The 19,809-nt window shown below is 32.5% G+C and overlaps 1 protein-coding gene and 1 long non-coding RNA gene across 3 annotated transcripts in view; one reads left to right on the forward strand and one right to left on the reverse strand.

Annotated features, from left to right (window-relative positions):
* LOC144365322 (uncharacterized) overlaps positions 1–18,801 on the reverse strand; it is a 21,365-nt gene extending 2,564 nt beyond the window's left edge. Inside the window, exon 1 of the long non-coding RNA XR_013423629.1 lies at positions 18,669–18,801. This is a non-coding gene — a long non-coding RNA (uncharacterized LOC144365322). The remainder of the gene's footprint in view (positions 1–18,668) is intronic.
* The window catches only part of Arhgap15 (Rho GTPase activating protein 15), a 591,785-nt gene that overhangs the window by 219,154 nt on the left and 352,822 nt on the right, over positions 1–19,809 (forward strand). The gene's annotated exons all lie outside the window — the stretch shown is intronic.

A 19,809-nucleotide genomic window follows, 5' to 3' on the forward strand; every position in this document is an offset into this window, starting at 1 on the left:
AGAGCAGTTATGTCACTGAGGATGTGTCCTTGAGAGGGATATTAGATCTCTAGCCCTTTTTTTCTTTACCATGTGCTCACTGCTATGACATGCTGTCTTACCACAGTCCCCCAAACAAAGTGCCAACAGATATTGAGCCGACCTCCAAAATAAAACTTGACTCTTTATAAGTTACATTTGAGTTGAATATAGTTATTGAGTTGATTGTATAAGTTGGTTATTTCTGATATTTGTTACAGTAACAGAAAGTTTACTAACACAAATTACAGTTCCAATTTTATATCCTCACATTATCTAATATATCATTTTTTTTCAAATAACAGATTCAGTATATACACATGTTGGATCATTTCTTTGAATGTTTTTTTTTTCTGTTAAGCTACTATAAAGCAATTTAGATTGAGAAAAAACTTTTAAATTACTTCTAGTAGTTTACCTAATATAAACTTTGTTATTAATAACTAGATAGTGCATAACAAAATATGAACCTTCTTCATTCCTAGTTAGCAAATTAATATCATTCAATCTGCCTATAACCTAAGGTCCCTTTATTCCTATTTATTAATATATATGTAAGATGAATTTGATCTTATTAAGTTTCTTTTAAACTTATGTAATAGAAAACAAGATCACAAATCCTCAAGACCTTTAATGTGCACTTTTGATGAAGGCTGTATAAGTAAATTAAATAATGTTCACTTTTAGGTCAAAGGTATAATGTTGGCTAATAAACAAAATACCAGAAAGTATGTATTTCAGAACCATCTTAACATCTTTTGAGTGAATTTTCTGTAGGAAATTTGATTGTATTCCAGGATAATGCTTAAAAATGAAGTTCATACATTTCATATTATTACTTAAAAATTCTTTTAATAGACATGGAAAATTATTGCAAATAAACTTAGAATAGAAATAAAACCACACACAAGAAATCCACTGAATCCTCAAAACTTAAAATCTAATTTAGAAAAGAAATTCTTAAAAAAAATTCCAGTTGAAAAAAATCCCAATCATATAATTATTTATTCCTTTATAAATTTAAAATAAAATATATAAGGAGTGGCCTAAATATTTCTCTGTCTTTGACAAAGTCTTTTAATTGGACTCTGCTGCCTAGTGTTTATAGGTTTCCTCTTAAAGGTATTTTTCAAAGTACCGTGTATGGTCTTCATGTAATTGGCAGATTCATGGCACTGACAATCAGCTCTAAAAATGCTTCTTGTAGCCAAGTTGCAGTAGTAATATTCTTTAGACTTATCTTTTGTTTTAAATGGAATGAAACATGAAGAAAAGAACAACTGCTTCAATTGATTAGACATTCTGTACAATTTTAATTTCCTTTAATGTTTCCATCTCCTGGGAAATGTATAACAGTGCTTGCCACATTAGCCTCTCCACTATTTGTGGACACTGAGGCAGAAAAAAAATTAATTTTGTTTTATCAGTTTCTCTACCTTTACTGTCAATAAATTACCTCTTCCATCCCTTTGAGAGTCTGATCTTGTGCCCTTTCTACTGTTGAAAAAATGTTGTCTTATTTATCTTTATCATCTCACACTTTTCCCTTTATTTGCCATCTTTCCTTTCTTATCCTTTTATTCTCCCTTGACTTAATTTTACAATCTTCCACATCCTGTTTTGAATCTTGTGCAACCTACCCTGCATATTGCTCTTCCTTATTCCTGATTATTTTTGCATTTTCTTGTTCATCCTAATTGGCTCCATTTTTATTTCCAGTATATTTATTACTAAATGACATTCATTGCCTTTGGGCATACATTAATTTATCTTTCAGGATTTTTCATTTTCTCTCTGTGTCTTTTCTTTATATATTTCTTTTCGCAACCTCACTTTTCTCATATATGTTGGTGTATTATTTTTGTTGTTGCTTTTTTAATATGCCTTCATATCTGTAATTCATGCTTCATGTATTATTAGGAGGGTTTATAAAATAAACCACTGTATGTTTGTCACAAACAGCATTAATTTGGATCGTCTAAAAATAGGTTTGGATTCACTGTGCTGCAATTTGCCAGTCACCTTCTTTACGGCCATATTATAAAGCTCAACTAAATAAATAATTAGAAGATAATTTTGCAAATTGAAAGGACCACAGATATTTTAATTTATGGGCCTGAAGTCAGGAAGGGGAATTCACTGAAAGGTGAATAAACAAAATGCAAACATTCCAAGAGAGATATGTTTAGATTGTTAAAGGTTTTTTAACTGATAAAGTGACGTATACATGCTAACACTATTTATCTTCAGAATTTTTATTCCTTCCTGCATTTAAAACTAGACACACGTGCTTTAAGGAAAATCCTTGGAAAGCATAAAATTGAGGTAAATAAAAATACAAAATAAATTGCAGTGCATTATGAAAAATAGTGTAAGTTAAATAAAGATGTACTTAGTGTATCATTGATGCAAAGAGGAAGATTTTCTAGAGCAAATGACATCTCAGCTGAGTATTAAATAATCATGTACATACTGCCCCTTGGAAATAAGGGGAAGAAGTGTTCAGAGACATTGTCCCATATTATAATTGAAGGATAGGATTCATCAGGAAGAGTGGAAGGAAGTGGAATTTCAAAATATGTGTATGTTTTACTAAGAAATTCAGAACTTTCTGTGATTCCATCACAATCACTGGAGATGTTAACCCAAGAAGGAACAAGATTTATGATTCCATAGATTAGACAGAATGAGGATGCAAACTAAGACAGTCGCTGGAGGAACAATTAGAAGATATATGACAATCATTTCAAGACTTCAATCAAAAGAATTTGAGTACACTTAGCTGTGGATGTAGAAGAAAGCCATTGATGAGAAAGTCAAAAGCCATTTTTCCCTAGAATTCAGGACCACTTATTTAATTTAAATTAGAAAATAGAGCTTTGAAACAGCTGTCCAGTAAACCCTATTTCATCCAGATACAATCTCCAGTTTACATTGACTGTTTAGTTTACTTCACTACAACTTTATGACAGTGGTTAATTAATCATGGTAATTAGTTGAATAATTTAAATGTATACTCAATGAAAAACATAAAAATAGCTAATATTTAAATAATACTTTATTCTATAAATAAATAGGGACACATCCAGACTTCCTAACACTCAACAAGGGAGCCTCCCCCAAAAAAAACCAATAAAAAGAAATTGCACAGACACTCATACAAAATGAACACCAATGGTAGTAAATTCTAAAAATGGCAGAATTTGGTCCTAAATCAAATGCAATTTCCACATTTGCATACTATGTAGGAAAGCATCTTATAACTATGTTCATAGTATATTGTTCAGCTCATTTGCATAATCTAATTCAGTGATACTTATGCTCTTCAAATAGTATTCACTGATCATATTTTATATCTTCTTTATCCTAAATTGTGGTTTTGTGAACTATAGACCACATCAGAATATAAATATCATAAATATTATGCCAATTTTTCTTTAAAATGAAAAAATATGTAAAATTCATTTCTTCTTTTTTACAACAACCCAAAGCAAACAACATTTCAGCTTAAAATGAATTTGCATACCGTTTAATTACACAGCATATAACTTTTAAAAGTCCCTTGGTATATTTTTTTTAAAAGAAGTCATTTTGAGAAGGTAGCCATGAAATGCAGAGCTATTGATTTTAAATAGATTTCAGTTCGGCCCACTTTCTCTTCCAGATTTTCAAAATTTCCCATAAAATTGTAAGTCAAATTTGCATTTAGTAATGTAGATATTTGATCCATGGATAGAACACATTATCTATTCATGCTGTGTTAATCTGTTTATTTAAACTGTGTTAAATTACTAATACATTTTCTGTACAAGCTATAATGATCTCATGCAATATATTAAGACAATACCTAGAGCTTTGAAACAACTATTGTCAAGGTATACTACTAGTCTGTTTCATTTAATTAAACAATAAGGACACCCTGGTTTGGATCCCCACTACAGAAAAAGAAAATACACACACACACATACACACACACACACACACACACACACATAAATAAAATACATATATATGAAATAATCTTTTAAAGAGAAATTAGACTTTTTCTTATTATAATCATTTTATTATTAGAGTTTTATAATTTATTTTCCCCAAATTGAATTTCAATGAAAGCATATAATTTGTCAGACTCTCTCCACTGGTCAACAGAAATCCTCATTTGAAATCTGGATCAGTCTTATTTGAAAGCCCATTGTTGTTTCGCTGAGTAATGCTGTCATAATGAGGATATTTTAGTCAGTTTTTTTTCTTGTCTTTTCTTTTCTTTTTTTTTTTTTTTTTTTTTACTGCTGTGACTAAAAGACTAAAAGCCTGAAAAGAACAAATTTAGAGGAGGAAAAGTTTATCTGGCTCATGGTCTCAATCCACAGACAGCCAACTTCATTTCTTGGGCTGGAGGTGAAGCAGAACATCATGGTGGAAGAGTATCACAGAGGGAAGCAGCTTATATAATGATCAGGAAGCATAGTGAGTCCACTGGCCAGATACAAAATATGTACCCCAAAGACATACTTTCAGGGACCTGCCTCCTTCAGCCATACCCAATCTACCTCACAGCTCAGTTAATCCCATCAGGGGATTAATTCACTGGTTTAAGACTTCCATAACTTAATCATTTCTTTTCTAAACCTTCTTGTGTTGTCTCACACATGAACTTTTGGGGGACACCTCACATTCAAACCATAACAGAGGCACTACCACTATCATTTGAAAGGGTTAAATAAGAAAAGAGGGAGTAAATCTGAAATAAAATAGTTTTTATTTGGAGCAAAAATGTATCAAAAAAAGAAAGAAAGAAAGAACTGTATGAGCCCTAAGGAATCATAACACAAACCTTAAACAACAAACAGAAATTGTGAAAAGATACCCATTTCCTCCGTATGTGTTTAATTTCTGCTTTTTCTTAATACCCAAACTCAAAATAATTGAATTTTTCAATTATTCACTCATTTATTTACTTAAGACTCTTGGATATTGTATATTAATTTTTCAGTTCTGGCCTGTTTCAATAGTTCCATTATATCAGCAGTCATACTGATTATATTAGAATATGTTTTACTTTTGTGTGATTTAAAAAAAAATTTAGGTGTAATATCTTACACAAAAATGACCTAATAAGAGATGGCATCTTTTATATCATTTCTAAAATTCTTCAATTTCTTAACTCTGATAACCATCTACAAAATGGGGTTCAGGTCAAGTACAATTTATAGGTATCCACAGCAATATCAGATTGCTTTCCCCGGAAGTATTGTATAATTTTTGAGACATGTTCTGCATTTTATTTATTATTTTCTCTTTCATGAAATTCCTTAAACCATATGAAAAGTTTATTGCTTAGTTTTTCATGTTTCAAATGATTATGGAAGCCAAGAGCTCTTGTTTGCTTAAGTGTTACTTTTTGCCTCCTTTGAAAATCTTGATCCAATATGACTATCAGGATAGTTGCATAATATCCCTTGCTAAGTTTTGGAGAGCAGATTGTTGAGTGGTTTCTGTTTTCTTTTATTGTTGTTTGTCATTGTTGTTTTGGCACTATAGAAACCTGTTTTAGGTCTACTTTTGACAAAGAATGTTATTGGATGTAAAAAGAAATTCAAATATTCTTGACAAAATAAATTTCTGAAAGACATGTAACAATAAGGATCATTCATTGAGAATTCTTCCCCAAAGTGAAGAATTTTATTTGAAGATATTATTAGGGAATCTCAAGTTTCTGTGTAATACTGTAAGCTAGAATATTATTTATCTTTATATATATATATATATATATATATATATATATTTCTTTATGTCTATCTTATCTACCCATTCATCTACCCATATTTCTATCCATCTTTCTCTTTCCATCCATATCTATCTATTCCTCTCTTTCTTGTCCTGATACACACACACAAACACACAAACACACACACACACACATACACACAAGCATGTGTATGCACATGAATACAACAGATAAGAACACATTTACACATAAATCTAAATTCAATTTAAATTAATTCATTTGACAGCAGTTCAGGAACTGATTCAAGTGCTCCATTTCTTTTGAAGATGGAGTCTTTCTGCATTGTGCAATTTGGCCTCAATCTCCTGAGCTCAAGCAATCCTCCTACTTTAGCCTTGTAAATAGATGGGACTATAGGTGCATGACATTGCACTTACATATTTCTTTCTTTTATTTTCATTTTTTTAAGTCCAACTTGTTCCCCTGTTTTGAGAAATTTCATTCTTGGAACATGGTATTACATCCAACATTATACTCTGCCAACTATTTTGTTAAATTTTTGATAGTCTACTTTTTTATCAATCTTATTAATTTTTTATTTATATGTGAACAGTTGAATGCATTACAATTCTTATTACACATATAGAGCACAATTTTTCATATCTCTGGTTGTATACAAAGTATTTTCACACCAATTCGTGTCTTCATACATGTACTTTGGATAATAATTTCCATCACATTCCACCATTATTTCTAACATCATGCCTCTCCCTTCCCTTCCCATCCCTCTGCCCTATCTAGAGTTCATCTGTTCCTCCTATGCTCCCTTTCCCTACCTCACTATGAATCAGCCTCTTTATATCAGAGAAGACAGTCCTTTGGGTATAGACTGAGGAGAAGAATAAGTGGATCAAATGGTGATTCCATTCCCAGTTTTCTAAGAAAACTCCATACTGCTTTCTTTACCCCTCACACATCAGATAGAGCATTAATCTCTAGGGTATTTAAAGAACTTAGAAAGCTAAGCACCAAAAAACCAAATAATCCAGTCAATAAAAGGGCCAAGGACCTGAATAGACATTTCTCAGAAGAGGATATACAATCAATCAACAAATAAATGAAAAATCTTCATCGTCTTTAGCAATTAGAGAAATACAAATCAAAACTACCCTAAGATATCATCTCTCTCCAGTCAGAATGGCAGCTATTATGAAGTCAAACAACAATAAGTGTTGGTGAGGATGTGGGGGAAAAGGTACACTCATTGCTGGTGGGACTGCAAATTGGTGCAGCCAATATGGAAAGCAATATGGAGATTTCTTGATAGTCTACTTTTAATCGATCATTTATCTATAGACTACCACTCCCCAAGTTGTCAATGAAATTTTTCAATTTGTACATTCCATTATCATGTATGTACTTAGAAAATATTTTTATTCCTTAACCCAAGCAATCAATTTTATTCCTGAGACTTTCACAAAAATATCGTTAATTTCTCAAAAAAGGATTCAATATATTATGTTTTACCATTGAAGCCACAGCTTTTATTTAATAACTCATGTGTGTGTGTTTATAAATGTATGTGTGTGTAGGTCTGTGTGTTTGTGTTTTCATGTGAATTCAATTTTCAAAATAGCTTATGGACTGTTACAGTCAACTCCTTCATCACTATAAGCAAAAGATCAAACAAACAATTAGTGGAAGAAAAGTTTATTTGGTTCTCATGGTTTCAGAAGTCCCAGTTCATAGATGGCGGACTCCATTCCTCAGGCCTGAGGAAGCAGTTTATAATACATCATGGTAGAAGGGTGTATTGGAAGAAAGCAGCTGGAATCATGAAACCAGGAAGCAGAGAGAGGTGTCTCCACCACAGATAAAATATAAACCCCAAAGGCACACTCCTAAAAACCCAACTCCTCCAGCTATATCCTACTTGCTTAGGGTTACTACCCAGTTACTCCTTCTAACTGTATTAATGCAGTGTTTGAGGGAGGAGCATGGGAGGAATAGATGAACTTTAGATAGGACAAAGGGGAGGGAGAGGATTGGGGTAGGAAAGGAAGTGAAATGAGGTGGACATAATTACTCTAAGTACACATATGAAAACACAAATGGTGTGACTTTATGTTTTGTGCAACCAGATATATGAAAAATTGTGCTCTATATGTGTAATATGAATTGAAATGCATTCTGCTGTTATATAAAGAAAATTAGAAAAAAAATTTAAAAACAAAAGAATTACCAATCACTTAACCTCTAAAATTTCTTGCATTGTCTAACACAAGAGCTTTTGAAGGACACCATATCTCATCTTTGACATGGACAGATTAAGTAGAACACAAGAAATGAAGATACCACATTATTGTACATTTTGGATAACTTCATATGTAAACTTCAGATTGTGCCTTCCAAATTGACATGGGAATTATATTGTTGTAGAAGTTAATATTTACAAAATTTCTATTGTAAGGAATTTTAAGAGGATTTGAAAAGTTTGGGGCATAAAATTCAATGACATTATTGAATTAAAGAATATCCTAATGAGGGCAACACATACTTGAAGAATAATTGTTTAAAATGATAGATATAAAATAACACATAAATACACAATACTTATTTATGCCAAACAAATTTTCCATCCCTTTTGTATGTTTAGTCATCTAATACTCAGGACATGGTTAATTAGATACTGCTGCTTTCCCATTTTAAAGATGAAAAAACTGAGGCACAGAAAAGTAATGCAACTTGCCCACAGTTTCACAAGTATTAAGTGGCAGTACCAGAATTCAAAACCAGGTACTGTTTCAAAATGCAAGTGCTTAACCATTACATTTGCTGCCTCTTAGGAACATATTTTCAAAGTATATAGAATGGCACTGCATGGCAAAGTGAAAGCAATTACCTTTGATGGTGTTCTAGAAAAAATTGCAGGAAAATTATTGAAGAAGGATTAGAAGAGATACATAACAACTAAGTTGTTTTTTATTATTAAATAAAAATCTGTACAGTAGATGGGGTAGAGAGAGAAGATGGGAGGGGAGGAGAGGGGGGATAGTAGAGGATAGGAAAGGTAGCAGAATACAACAGTTACTAGTATGGCATTATGTAAAAATGTGGATGTGTAACCGATGTGATTCTGCAATCTGTATTTGGGGAAAAAATGGGAGTTCATAACTCACTTGAAGCTAATGTATGAAATATGATATGTCAAGAGCTTTGTAAGGTTTTGAACAACCAATAAAAAAATAAAAATAAATAAATAAATAAAATCTGACTTGTTAAACATGCTTAATTTAATATTAGTAGAGTCCTGTGTCTCCTGATGAAAGAACAAAATATAATCATAGCCAAGTTTCTCATGAACAAGAAATCCCAAAGAATTGAAACCTTTTTAGTCCTAACAAAGTTGCAAAACCATTTCACTGAGGCTAAACTGTCATTAGAATTATGGTCAGCTATTAGAAACAGGTCCACAGCAATAAATCCTGAATGTTGTATGTCTATGAGGTAAAATTCTCCTGTTACTCACATGTGACTGTTATTGTAATTTTGTTACTTCTCAAACAGTTGGCAAAGGGCTTTCTAAAGTAAGTGGATGAAAGCCATGATAAAGGTTTAAGTAAAAGTAAAGTGGGTAAAAAGGAATGTATTTCCTAAAAGGGAACATATTGCTCATTTCCTAGTTTGAAAGAAAATGGATATAAGAATACTATAAGTGAATTAATGGGTGTTTTGACTGGAATGTGCCACTTTCAATTCCATCCACCACCTTTGGGCTCATTAGTATAGATATCTGTCTTACTAACTTCCCATTTTACGTCTTTCCCACTGCTGACTCTCCCAGCCTGATCCTGTACAGAAATGATTCATTCTTTGGTTCCTCTTAGGGCTGCAAGAATAATTTTTGCACATCACTACTAGAAGACCAACCCTTTTGTTGTGGTAGCTATTTATTGAAAGAGTTGTTCTTTTCAACCATAAAAAATGAGTTTTTCAGGACAAATCCAATGCCCTTTTCATTTTATACTCAGCATTTAATACTGTTAATGCGTGACAAAATAACCAGAAAAGGTAGAATAAATGAATGGATAAAAGCTGTCACAACTTCACTATGAGAAGAAGTTACCAGAGAAATCTGAATTTGTAAAATAAAGCAATGAAAAAACAACAGGTTAGACAGAAAGGAAATTTGACTGGATGTCATAAATATGGATCTTAAAATGGATTCTATAATTTTCTGACAAGACCAGTACTGACATAATGCACAGTTTATACTTTTTAAAACATAAGTGCTTGTTTAATATTAACATTTATATCCAATGTGAATACACTAAATTATATTACTATTAATAACTGTATTACTAGCATTTTTCTAGAATCAGAACTCTCTACCTGCTGAACTGCAGAAATGATCTCTCCTCCCCTCTTCAACTCTCATCCTGCCATTCCTCCCCAGAGCCTTATTAAATGTAAATTTCCCAAATTCTCTTCTGTGACTTTTATGGCCTGAAAGTAAGTAATCTGATTGGTGATGAAAATTCAAACCAACATAGCCCAAGTACCTTGGGAATCAGAGTTCTGCCAAGCACTTATAAGCTAAGAAAAATATACTCTCCTGCATATGTGGAATGTTGGGGGAAACTGTGTAGCTCCCTAGGTGTTAGAACAACAGTGCAAGAGTATCTAATGGTGACATGCATAAAGACATGGCCTCCCTGAAAGCTCTAGTGGCTTAGAAATGTAATCTTAGGCTACCCTGGGAAAATTGAAGATGCTACTTTTAAATTTTAAAAAATGGATATTGCATAGATTTTAAGGTAAGGAAAGCAACTCACTGGTAATATTGCCATTGTATGAAAATTTGTGTCAACACTATGACTCTAAAGAGTTTGTCCAAAAAGCTAACAACAATGAAACGGCAACTGAGACCCTAATTATTCCAGTCATTAAATGGATTTTACTTTGCTTGGTGGTGGGTAATTGGAGATAGAGGTGCTGTATAGAAAAGCAAACCCTCTTTAAGGAAAAGGTAGCAAGTGACTACTGATCAAGATCATATTAAAAATTTTATCATGCAGGATTGATTGTGTAGCTCAGTGGTAGAGTACTTGCATATCATGTAGGAGGCCCTGAGTTTGATCTCTAGCATTGCAAAATATGAATGATTACTTAATTATAATTTATTATATCAAGAGAAAAACAAATGAAAAAAAACAAACATTCAGTATGTTCTAAAGTGCATATGAATTTGTTGTCTTATTAAAATATCAACCTCAATATTTCCCATTGGTTACAATGAGATTTGATGTGTATAGTCATGACTGATATGTACTGTAATTTTCTTAACATAATTGTTATATTCCATTATGCAACTGTCTAGAATGCTAAAAGTGGAGAGAGTCATCACTTAAAACATTTGTGGGGCCAGGTCTTACTGTTTCCCAGACTGGTTTCCAACCTGTGAACTCAAGTTATTCTCCTAGTTCAGCCTCCTGGATAGCTAGGACTACAAAAATGAGCCACTCTGCCCAACTAAGGGCCATTTAAATACAAAGACCAAAAAAAAAAAAAAAAAAGTTTTTATTTATCCTGAGCGAACCAGGAAAGTTAATTCACTATAATGTCTTGTTGCCAAAGTGTTCTGTAGTTAGTGTTATATTAACATAGATTTTAATTGACTTAGATTGTTTAGAGGCTGTCAACGATGATATTTCCTGAATGATGTTCAAGCCTATCAATTCTCATTGATAGAATTCATTTATTGAGTTTCCTCTGTTGGGTTTGTGTGAAGTTAATGTAGTGAACAAAGCTTCCAAAATCATGATCCTGACCAGAAAGTAGGTTTACTGCACCATTGGCTAAGCAAATTTATATTCATTAACTTCAGGTATACAGTATATATGCATGTGGTAAGAGTTAGAATACATAGAATAAATGTCAGAAATTAAAATGTACCATGGAAACTAACACTAAGAATTAGAAAACTCTGATATCAATTGGATTACTTTTAAAGTATATACTATATAAAATGTCAGAAATAATCTGATAATATTTTAATATTTTTATTAAATATTTTAATTTAATATTTAATTTATCCCAACTTCTGTTAGTTTCTTGCTTTTCTATTTCTTTCTGAGCTTACAAAAAAATAAGATAAACCTGACTTAGCTTTGGTTGTATATTTTGAGATGCTGCATATTTAATTTGATCAAACATACTTTTTCACCCTCAGAAGCACTCTTTCCTTCCTCCTTAGATTATGCATATATGCATAAAGGCAAGATTGTCAAGCCCTAATACTATGTTTTGTATTGTTGGTAATGGTAAATACTTACTTGTAATCCCTTTTAAATATTTTGCTTTGTAAGTAAAACATAAGAACATCAATCCATTTGTCTGCCACTAAAATAATACTTTGCACTTTCATGGAGGAAGTACACATTTTGGATTTTATTTACAAATGGCATCCAAGAATTACTTCCTCCTACATCTAATAAATCACTTGATCAGTAATCACTTGCTACTTTTTTTCAAAGACAGACAGAAAATTTTTAATAAAATTTATCTTGAAACATTTGTGCAAAATTCAATCCTAAAAGAATAAGTACTTTAAGAAATATATACAACCAATACTTACATAATGAAGTTACACACACTACAATAGAAGTTTAGAGCATGAAGAAACTTTAATTATCATTTAGTTTTTTTCCAATTAAGATGCTTTTTTAAAGACACTCTTTTCTAGAAAATTGATGAAAAAATTATTGGCACATGTTTGGTAATCTTATCCTTTCTGTGATTAGGAAAATATTATTTTATAAAACATGACAATTTCAGAAAAAAATTGGAGAAAACAGAACAAATGATAGTTTCCAAATTATCTTTTTTAAAATATATTACATAATTATACTACTCATATTCTTTCTAGTTTTATTTTTCTTTACATATGTATCTTTATTTTCTAAATGGGATCCTAAAGGTAATTTTATTTTCCAATTTTTTTCACTAACTTTAGACTATGAAAGTTCTAAGTTTATAAATATTTTTCTGAGAAATAAGTAGATATAAAATTTTATAAATAGCTTTAATTTATAAATTTTATAAATAGCTTTAATATAGCAAATACAATGTTCAAGATGTTTGAACTAGAGTTTTCAAATGTTAATTTACAACACTAAATTAGCAATATGTTAGAAGTATAGAGCATTATAGCACATAGGTATTGCATTAGAATTTATCCATTCTTGATTTTAGTACATTTCAGTCCTTTATGATGTTTCAGTCTTTTCAGTACATTTCTCAAAGGTTAATTTCTCAAATGGTGTTTATAAAATGCCTTTTTTTATACATAGTTTAAATATCTTGCTGCTTCCTTTTTCCCCTTATAGTAAACAAGCAAAATATTATTTCCATTTAAACAATAATTATTTTAATATACTCAGTATGTGTTCACACTAATTGAGTAGATAATTCTGACTTTAGAAATAGTCTTTGGAGATAAATGCAGAAAAAATAATAAATGAAGATTATGTTCACTGAGATTTATCAAAATGCTGAAAGCTACCCTGACCATGGACTTGGATGTGTGACTTTTGGAGATATGTTTCAATTCAGCAAAGCAGGTGATCTAATAATTGTGGCTAATGTGATTAGCACATGTGAAAATAAAGCCACAAGGCACAATTTCTAAGATCTTTTAGAAATAACTTGCAGGTGATTGGAAGTTCAAAGCTTCTTGAATCTGGAGATATGAACCAGTTTATTAAACAAATGCTAAAGTATTTTTAAAACTTTAAGAAATAAAAGCACTCTTCTATAAATCTCTTCTGGCATTAAGGCTAATATTATGTATCCATATTACCTCTTGGCATATTGGGGTCAATTCCCAGTTATGTATCCATAATGGGAATATATTGGATCAAACCCATTATCCTTTCTGTTCTGAATTCTCTTTCTGATAACAGCACTAGTTTATAAAACTCACTTTTAAAACCTTAGGGAAAAGCATATTTGTACTCTCAAAACAAAACTCAATGAAAACCTGAAATCACTAGAGTATCATTTTAGCTAGCTGTAGCTAGCTTCTCAACATCTTCCTGTTCACCATCCTCTACCAGTTCTGAAAGTGTAAATAGTGATTGATGTGCTTTATCTTTCTCCATCTGCTGTCACCTCTAGCAGAGACTCTCCAGAGAGAAGAAATGTCCTAAAGTCAGATTTCTTGAGGGAAATAGAGAGGTTAAAGGTTTGAATTATATCCACAGACCAAATAATCAATCTCTGAAGTATTGAAAGTAGACTATACAGAAGTACTATAGATAAATGATAAACTAATTAAATTGAAGAAATGAAAATATTAACAGGAACAGGTACATTATTTGGTGGTACACATAACCTTAGAACCATGAAGTAGGGTTTTTAGCAGAATGGGGAATCTAAAAATTTCCCATCCTGAGCACCTCCAATGACTTGTTTTAGAACTTTAAATTTCAAAATATGTGTTGATTAAAAGGAGAGATGATTGTCTTATGTGTATCAAAGCCTCCCTTATTCAGAACTAACAGAAAATAGTAGTGAGGGTGGAGAACTCAGCCTGCGACAAACCCGATGAGGAAATCATCTTTCAGACATAAATTTTTCCTGTTGTGTCTGATCAGTTGCTACAGTGGAATTCAGTGAAATGATCCATACTGACTACTAGTGTGGTATTTTCCATACACCATATATATAGCCAGTATATAGTCAATTTCATTGGCATAGTTTATATAGTCTCTCTTTTAGTTTCCTGAAAAACAAACCAAATTTCCTAATTTGAATCTTTATTGGTTTTGTCTTACACAAAGACAAGTTTCAACTTTAGAGAGCAAAATGCTTAAGAAAAAAGGAATGTCTGCATTTATTCAAAGAAAAATTGAAGGAAATCCATATAAATAGGTAAATTTTAAAGAGGTTCATATTCAATATCCACTACACAGATATGTATTCTACCAGGATCTGGATGCTTTTTTTGTAACCCAATATAGGCAGGGGAATAAAGCAAGAATAACAAAAATCGCCTATTTTTGTAAGTACTGACTTTGTGCTTAGTGTTGTACCAGGCACTTTACTAAGAAAATGGTGAAGGAAGCAATGAAGATAAATACATCAGACCTGTGGTTATAGCTCTCAAGCAGCTCTAATCTAATTGGAGAATTGAATATGCATCTTGTAGTGTAAACAAAATAGATTAGGTAGATTAATAAAGAGTACTAATATATTATAATGATATGTTAGTACTCTGCTTCTTATTAGTCTCCTGCTTTCTCTGCTCTGTTTAAAGTAACCATGCAGAGAGTATATTTGCATTCTGTGGTTTCCTTTCCTGTCTCTCTTCCTAACATTTGGACTGACCATGGGAAAATTATTACTACTAATAATAATAACTACCCCTGATTTGATGACTGGATTCTTGTGTGCATTGTTTTGTTCAATTCTCACTTAAGTTCTTCTGAGGTCAGTATAATTCTGACAATACAGGTGACCATAAATGCAATTTGTCAGGCATAATCCTGCTCTACCTCTGCTGTCCTAGCAAACTTTTCACCATCAAGAGTCTTCCAGTTTGGGTGATTATACTAAGTTGTCTTGATATGATGAAAAATGTTATTATCACAATCTAGCAATAATAGAAAAATGTTTGATCCAAGGCTCTTGATGACCAATGGCCATATACAGAACTACTATTTATGTTCACCCTGGTTAAATTGTTCAGTTGCTTCCTTGCATATGAATGAAATGAAATCCTTAAAGTAAATGATCTCTTTCCATCTTTAAACTCTAAGATGCCAATTACAGATTAACAAATTTGTGGGCTCATGATGTGGGATGCAAAATTTACACCAGTGTTAGCAAATAGAATTGAAAATCAAGGAAAGAGAGAAGAGGAGAAATTGGAAAATTTAGCACATTATCTAATTCATAAGACAAGTGTAGCTTGTAAATTGTTGGAACAATTCAAGAAACTGGCCTCCCTTAACAATGTTCATGAAAAACAGGTAAGCATTTACTCTGTGTTAAGGAAGCTGTAGCTTCCTGTGGGAGTGATGTCTCAAGAGCATGAAATGGTGTATCTCAAGAGCATGAAATCATGTGAAAACACCTGATTATTGTTGAAGGTAGTTTGCATTTATTTAAAACAAGTCTAGTTTATAACATAATGATATCTTCATTCAATTCTTTTTTATTTTGCAAAGTATGATAATGCCTACAAAGGGTTGTTTGGCTCTGCTGTGATTTTAAGGTGCACTTCAGATTTATATTCTCCCCAGAGGATTATATTTTCCAGGGAAATGTTGACACATTTGCACCAGCTTTGACTTCTCGTATTCCCTTCTTTACCCTCATCTTATTGGATGCTTGCCATCAATATTAAATTGTCTTAATCCTGATTTTTCCACCCATTGCTGCTTTTGCAGTTGGCGCTGATTCTTGTGCCCCTTGAAAGGTACTTGTGTGGCAAAAGATTGAAAAAAATTGGCAGTTCCTGCCAGGGTTAATGTAGAAAAATAAATCTCTTATATTGCCAGTTTGGATTTACTTTTCATTTTTAATGGCCCCAACAGATGTTGGAGGAATCCTCCACTTCCTGCATACTTCCATTTTTACAGCTGGTACTGCTTGACTGGTTCTTGACTTTGGGTGAGCAGTTCCTGGGTGTTTACACAGTGATTTATAGACAACCTCTCACTGTAGACTATGACCATCCTCTTCTTTTCTTACATGATTTTCCCTGAAACTAACTGATATCACTATCAATGCAGCCCTTAACTGTGTTTCTAAAGCCTGGTGTTTCCTAGCAATTGATTCTTTCCCTCTATGCAACAATCTAAAATGCCTGTAATGTTAGCAATACTAATACTAACAATAAATGATGGTTATGAGGTATAAATAAGAGGTGAATTTCAAACTCAGACATTAGATTTTATTTTTTACTAGCTACCTTTATTGTTTCTTTTTTCAATTTTTCAAAACATTCACAATTCACATCTGGGCAGTTCACTTCTCTTGAGACTCTTTCCTTCCCTCTCTCCCTCCCTCCCTCCCTTCCTTCCTTCCTTCCTTCCTTCTTTCCTTCCTGTACTAGTCTTCATGGCACTACTTTCTGTTCCTGTACTAGTTTATTAGGGCTGCTCTAACAAAAGATGGTTGACTTAAAACATGTGAAACTTTTTCCCTCATAATTCATGAGGCTAGAAGTCCCAAATCAAGGTTTCCAGGCCTATTCTCCCTCTAAAGCCTGAAAGAGTCCTCCTTTGCCTCTTCTAGTTTCTGAGGAATTGCTAACAATTTGGGGCATTCCTTTTTGTGTAGCTGCATGACTCAAACCTCTGCTTTCATTATCACATCTCCCTATATGACTTAACATCATCTTCCCTCTGGGTATATTTTTCTTTGTGTCCAAATGTCCCCTTTTCATAAAGACACCAGATCAGATTGGCTTGGGCTTCCCCTATTTACCTCATTTTAATATGATTACCTCTGTAAAGATCCTGTTTCCAAGTAAGATAGCATTCTGAGGTATTGGGGGTTGGGACTACAACATACCTTTTTAGGAAGAGGGACATAAAGCAAAAACAGAAACATCCCACTAACAGCAGAATCTTTCTCATCCAGTGTTTCCAAAAGAAAGTCTGAGCCTTTGGCACTTCAAAGGATACTGCAAGGCTAAAGGTGTGCTGGTGGCTGTTTCTCCTCTGTGACTTTTCTACACTGTTCATTTGCCTGGTTGGTTTCAGAGTTTCCATGGAAAAAGCAGAATCAGATGCAAAATGCTCTTCCAAAAGCATTTGATTAAGCCACTAATTCAAACAATAGTCTATAAGTAGTTCTTTGATGCACTAAGTAAAATCTGTTTGGTAAACAACCTAACTTGAGAAAGACAAACTAAGCTATTGAGCTCTGTGAGAAACAAAATGATCAAGTATTACTAACACCAGCTGTGGGTTTTTCTTCTCCAATTTTATTACTTAGGCATGTATCAAGGTTGCAGAGGTTACTAAGGAAACTTATCAATCTACAAGTTTAATGCCCTGTTCTAGTAATCAATAAAATCTTTTAAAATTCTGTTAAGAGAGTACATATTTGAATGGAGCAGTTTTAAGTCATAAGTATTGGAATATCTGCCTATGATGCCATCAAAGTTTTCCTTCAATGATTAATAACTTAAAATTGTCATTGTCACCTCTATTAACATTTTCACTTGCTTCTAGAAAATTGAGGAAAGAAAATTGAACAGATATCTTGACTTACTTAACTAAGAACTATATGATATTACATTTATTTGGATGTATCATTATTAAAAATTAAGACTACCTATCAATAAATAAAGTATTTTTGAAGTTACTAATACAATCAAAGTGTTTTAATATCCGATTTATATTTGTAAATCTCTTACATTTGTATGCTACTATATCCCTATGTCAGATTCAAACCATCTATCTTGGTACTTTGTTAAAAGCAACTCTGTCAAATGTGGAAGTATACAAAATAGTTCATGATACATAGTACATATTGAGACAGGTCCTCATAGTTCTAAAGCAATTCTTCCATAAATTGATTTGAATTTTTGTTGATTTAAGAATCTATAAGGGAAAAATATGTATGTCAGTTGTTCAGACAAAACCAGTAATTGTGTGCCTAAATTATGAAGTCTTGTAATCCATTTGCTTTGACATCACACAGGCCTAGCTACTCTTACTTGGTCACTGGTGCTAGACCACAGAGTATTTATGTAGTGAGTTACTAAACAAGGTATGCTGGAAAAGTATGACACACTCAAGATGCTGGGCAAACTTATAAGATGACTTGGAATGAGTGATAAATTCTTTAAAACAGGTCTAAGTTAGGGACAGGTATTAGAGAAAAAAATAAAATTTATAGCTACCTGAATGCTCCTCTGGGGTACCCTTTAAAGTCTGTACCATCCTTGTCAGGTTGAGAAAAACCATCATTAGGTTTCCTGGGGGTAATTCAATCTTGCAGATGACTATTCCTCCACTTGGAAATCATTTGACTGTAAGTGAAAAACATTGCAAGAATTTTATTTAAATTTTTTATTTTAAAAATTTCAGGACATTTAAACACATGCCTGTTGATTTTTTTTTCCTTTTAGTTGATTTTTCATGGAGTTGATGGAGATAAAAAGATCAGCCTGGCAGCTTGCTGGCATGGAACTAGAGTGTTTAGGGTTTGTTTTGCCTTTTTGCAAGATTGGTCCACAAGAACTTTAAAAGGAGAAAAAGACGATGCAAATTAAATACGTTAGAAACGTATGTCCCATCTGTTTTTATTTCATTTTTAGAATAAGGTTTTCATACCTTCTTTTATTTTTACATTCTATGATACCACACTATAATGTTGGCCACCTCAGAGACAAACTAAATTAGCTATCCTGACCATATGGAAAGGAAAAGCTTTACCAGCTAAGGAAACAAATTTAACTCAGGCAAAAAGGCCTATGTGTTTTAGAGTTTAAAAAAAAAAAATGTTGCTAAGTACATAGTAGGGGAATATAACCCACCTGCATAAGTGAAATTTGAAAAGAGATTTGGATTCTCCAAAATAGCTGTCTCTTTTCTTGGCGTCATTCAGGAATCACCCATATTTGAAGTGTCCTTCTGTTGTATGCTATCATCTGGATGTATTTGTGAGGAAACGCACAATCAAAGTCCCCTTGAAAGGCCATCCATTACTGTCTCTGCCTCCAAAAAGAATTAAACTAACCTTTCTGTATAGATCTTATCCCATTATGAAAACATGCTTTAACACTCTTCACACAAGAAAACTTCTCCCCTAATATCTTTTTTATTTTGAAAATTGAAAAAGACATGTCTTTGTAGAGAAAGAGATTTTGTTTCATTTTACAAAGGCCAATAGTGTCAAGCATTTGATAGAAGCCGTAAGCTATCATTGTATTTTACCTGGAGAGAAACTTCATGAATTCACCATGTAAAATTGATGACTACTTCAGAAATCTAGCAATCTTAGTTTTTCATATCAACCACAGCAAAAGCATAGAGCTCACA

Source organism: Ictidomys tridecemlineatus, chromosome 7 (assembly GCF_052094955.1).
Source record: "Ictidomys tridecemlineatus isolate mIctTri1 chromosome 7, mIctTri1.hap1, whole genome shotgun sequence".
NCBI lineage: Eukaryota > Metazoa > Chordata > Mammalia > Rodentia > Sciuridae > Ictidomys > Ictidomys tridecemlineatus.